Here is a 5,350-nt window from a genome sequence, read left to right as displayed (position 1 = left end):
AGATTTATCAAAATTCTAGAGTTAAACATTATAATAAATGCAATTAATTTAAGAACTTTAAAGATATTTTTACTATTATTTAATATACGTAAAAATGACACTACTACATTCTGAATTGGATTTTTTCCCCGTGATTTAGTAGCTCACTGAACACAGACATGTGATACTGACATGTAATCTAATGGACACATGGGCAATACATAAAATCTGCTAAACAGTTATGACCACTAATGGTCCTACAGATACTCTGTACTTTTGACATGACAAAAGGTCTCGCTTTTCTAGACTGTCTATGAATGTTTTATTCTTAATTTGTGATGTACAAAAAACAAGATGTAGTATGATCGTCAATGAGACAACTCTTCACAAGAGACCAAATGACACAGAAATTTTAACAACTATAGTCCAACGAAGGGCTTTCAACAAAGTCTACACAGCATAGTCAGCTATAAGAGGCCACAAAATGACAAATGTAAAACAACTAAAACCAACAGCCAAATTAATGTTTAAACAAATCACCGAAAACACAACAACAAACGCTAAGCACTGAATTAAAGGTTCCTGACTTGGGACAGTCACATCCATACTAGGACAATGGTGTAACAGTACGACATAGTTGATCAATATTATAAACGGGATAATTATTCTTTATTTATTAGTTGTAGTTGTTTTTAAGATAATGTTCAGCAGCTGTGGATACTATCATTTCGGTACATGGAGCTTATTTGGAAATACTAGAAATGGCTAGCTGTTTTTATGCTTCGTTTCAGTCACACGAGTCAATCCCTTTCTATCTGTTTTAATTGTGACATGATCATTTGATAAACGATCTCCATTGGCTTTAACTTGGATATTTATAAAAACTATGTATCATAGAGATGCATGCGTAAAATAAGTTCTCGACATAATCTGGCTAAAATATTAGAATTAAGCCTCACGTTATACTTACGACGAAGAAGCCTACAGCTATATATAATACATGTACTTACGACGAAGATTGAGCCTCGAGCTATAGTACTGATGATGATGATGATACTGATGTATGTCTTATATCCAGCGACAAATATTACATATATATTGAGGATGATGAATATTAATTATAATGATAAATACATATACCTTTTTAAACATGACGGACAATTAAGAGTCGCATTTTCATATGCTAGGTAACAAGAGAGTGTAACCACTATCAAGACACACTAGTCTTTTTACGAGTAAACCAATACCTGCTCTTGCTCGTGAATGCATCATGCTTAGTGGAGAAGCCGAAAAATACAGTCTTAAAGTCATTCGATCAGGGGGTCCAACAAAATAATTGAATTTGTATTCGAGGCTAGCCTGCTACCAGTCAATCCCATATACAAGTATATAATCATGAATATAAAATGGTTTTTTTCAGTCGTGTAACACCTTCACTGGTGATCCTGTCATTGGATCTGTCGCATAGTTGTCACTTTTATATATATATATATATATATATATATATATATATATATATATATATATATATATATATATATATATATATATATATATATACCTCCAAAGCGAGACAAAAATTGAAACTCTATCAATATATGAGATAGCTTTAGAATCTACTTCTAATCGGATGAATACGAGTAAAAAGAAAATTCCCGTAAAGACTGAAGTGACATTATAGTTGTCTCAAAAATGTAACAACTATGTAAATAGACATTCTCATCCACTTTTAATCAGAAATACTTGGGTACAGGATATTTTTAGCCAATTACTATGTACTATGATAAGTTGATAGTTTACTATCCACAGTGGTCAATACAGATTATTAGTCATCACTTGCTAATCAAGTACACCTTCCAAATTACAATCTATATAACGAATTGGTGTACACATTTATTTACACACATTATTATCAACTACAATTTTCTGTTTTTAATGTTCGTTGACTTTCATTTGAAAGAAAAGTAGTATGTCAACTATTAAAATTTAAAGAAGTACATGACCTGTATTAATGTTTTTTTTTAAATATTCACTTCCCGTTGACGTACGTTTTTCCTGTTGAATTTTTTTTTAGAAGTTGTAAATTGTGGAGATTAAGTGCAGAAGAAGAGAACGTTTGAAATGATACTTCATAAAGTATGATGCAATCCCAGTTATCAACTTTAACAGAGACACGTTCTGATTAACATTTTGAGTTCATTTTTTTCTGAAATTACGACAAAATCTATATAAACTAATACCCACGGAAATATTATAAAACATTAAAAATCGAAAAGAAGAATCTATCTGATAACGACAAACAAAATTAATACAAATATCAAATAATAAAAGGTTCATTTAATTTTGCAAAGATAAGTATATCTAAAAATCAAAGTCATTGTCAAAACCATGAAAGACAACTCAATTGAATCGTATGATAGGTAAAGATACGTATATATACATGGTCTTATGACAGTGAAGTTTAGGCGGGAATCTCAATAATCACGTGATATATAAAAATCATGATTTCTTTCGTTTTTCATCATCTTAGAAATATTTGATATTGATAAAAATTATTATGAATGGATTTCATAGTTTAGGAATGCTTAGTTAAAACTTGAGTAACGCATTTAACAAAATTAATTGGTTAGCAATAACCGGTCCCGTTACGTGCGTACGTCGAGTTAGGTACGTATGTCATTTTATTGGAAATCTCTATTATAACGTAAAAAAAACTATATACATTTGCACCATCTCGTCAATTTAGCCAGACTTATCCATAACGATTATAAATGATATCTGGGAGTCTGAAACTCAGAAAAATATACTCATCTGAACATGAATGAAGCATTTGCCACTGGACTTTCGGCTACAAACAAAATCATGCATTTTTCTTTGCCTTCTTCCATTTGTCTTCAAATTATATTAACAGTATACTATTCCAAGAAGAGAACTTCCCATACATGTACTTTTTATTTTAAAATAAAGTATATGAATCAGTCATGTGAGTGTTGGATGATGCCGTAAAATAGTTTTGTTAAAAAAAACCAATCACAAACTAACTGACTTAAAAAGTCACTTTAGTGACGGTTCATTATTATGGATACAGAGAGAAAATAAGGGTGCGCGTTAAATTTTTAGATATGGTATAAAAACACCTTACCGCTATTTGTCTGCCATTACTGAATATCGCACAGGTTCCCGTAAAAATTTGACATCATAAAACAAAATATCTGACGCCACAATGGAAAAGTGATTGTTGTATGCTTCAAAAGTTCAAGAGGCCGGGTCAGCCAGGATTAGCAATATAGGTGTATTGTGTTCCAAAGTTGGTGTCATTTTTATCACACGATCCGTCCTGACATAGAAATATTATTGGTTTACAATGAGGCCATATATATTTACATGATAAGTGTAAATAAGTTCAGTTTTGGTTGATATGGTCAAATAATTTTGTTAAAACGACTCAGTATGATACATGTATATCGAAACTACTGAAATTTGTTTACAATTCAATATTTTGAATAAAAAGAGGAAATTTTTTTTTAGCCAATGTGTTACAATATTGCTGTCATTTGAATTATACAATCCATCGTGATATGTAACCTCATGTATAAGCGATTTACTATGCGGCTATATATATATATATATATATATATATTAAGATTTACATTATAAAGTGTAAATATGGTCAGTTTTGGTTGATGCTGTCACATATGGTCAGTTTTGGTTGATGCGGTCAAATATGGTCAGTTTTCATGGTTTTGGTTGATGCAGACAAATAATTTTGTTATATCCATGAGTCAGTCTGAGATATCAAAACTACTGAAATTAGTTTACGATTCAAAATTTTGATTAAAAAGAGGACATGCTGGCACCTTAAACTGATGCGAGCATAATTTTGTTTTCCAATGTTGCTTTCCTTGTTTATATTGAACAATCCATCCTGATATAAAAATATAAGCACGCGCAATATAAAATTCTACTCGGAACAATATTCCCCAATATTCATGCAATAACCCTATAACATAGATCATTTGTATTATAATGATTATACACTCCATCCTTACATAAAAATATTACAGATTTACTATGCGACTATAAAAGTTGTATAAAAAAGAGAAAATATGGTCAGTGTTGGTTGATGTGGTCAAATATGGTCAGTTTTGGTTGATGCTGTCAAATATGGTCAGGTTTGATTGATACAGACAAATAATTTTGTAACATGAGTCAGTCTGAGGTATGAAAACTACTGATATTTGTTTCTGATGCGATATTTTGAATAAAAATAGGAAATGCTGGCACCCTCAATTAATGCGAGAACAAAAATTTGTGGTCATTGATTTCCAATATTGCAGTTATTTATATACTACAGTCCCTCTCGAACTAAAATTATAACTGAATTGCTGTGCAGCTATATAGATTTACATAATAAAAAGCAAATATGGTAAGTTTTGGTTGATGCAGTCAAAAGTTTTTATTACACGACTCAGTCTGAAGTATAAAAACTACTGATATTTGTTAATGATTCAATATTTTGAATAAAACAAGAACATGCTCATTGGAGGATCAAGGGGAGGGGGTCCAGGGGTTGGAACCCCACTTTTTTTTTAACATCAATGCATATGAATGGGAGCATATAGTTGGACCCCCAGCTTGGATCTAGCTGCCCCTGCATGCTGGCACTATAAATTGATGTGAACAATTACATTTTTTTTCCAAAATTGCTGTTACTTGTATATTACAGTCCCTCTAGACCTAAAATTAAAACTGAAGTACTGTGCAGCTATATAGATTTGCAGAAAGAAAAAGCAAATAAAGGCAGTTTAGATTGATGCGGTCAATTGATTTTTGTTAAACAGGTCGTCCGAGGTATGAAAACTACTCGTTAACAGATATTATATTGGTTATTGAGGTCCGATAAATTTGTTATGTGATAATGAGCCATCCTGACTCCCGGAATAACAAATATAAAACAATTCAAATAATAATGCCCCCCCCCCCCTAATACTAACGGCCTAATTTATGTACAAAAATTGAGAGAAAAACAAAAATTTATGTAACACATCAACAAAAGAAAATCACTGAATTACATGCTCCTGACTTGGAACAGGCACATACATGCAGAATATGGCGGGGTTAACAGGTTAAGCATGTTCTCTAAGGCAGCAACCATTTGATTTTCTGGGAGGGGGGATGAAACAAACATTTTTTTTTCTCAGGGTCCAAAACAAATTATTTTTTTTACCAAAAACTGGAAACAAACTTTTTTTTCCAAAAAAAAACATAGCCCAGGATCAGGATCAGGATCAGTTCTAAGGTAGAAGTGTCAGGATCAGTTCTAGGTAGAACTGTCCAAATCAGTTCTAGGTAGAACTGACCAAATCAGTTC

This window comes from Mytilus edulis, chromosome 5, assembly GCF_963676685.1.
Source record: "Mytilus edulis chromosome 5, xbMytEdul2.2, whole genome shotgun sequence".
In the NCBI taxonomy this organism is placed as follows: Eukaryota; Metazoa; Mollusca; class Bivalvia; order Mytilida; family Mytilidae; genus Mytilus; species Mytilus edulis.
This window is presented reverse-complemented; position numbering follows the sequence as displayed.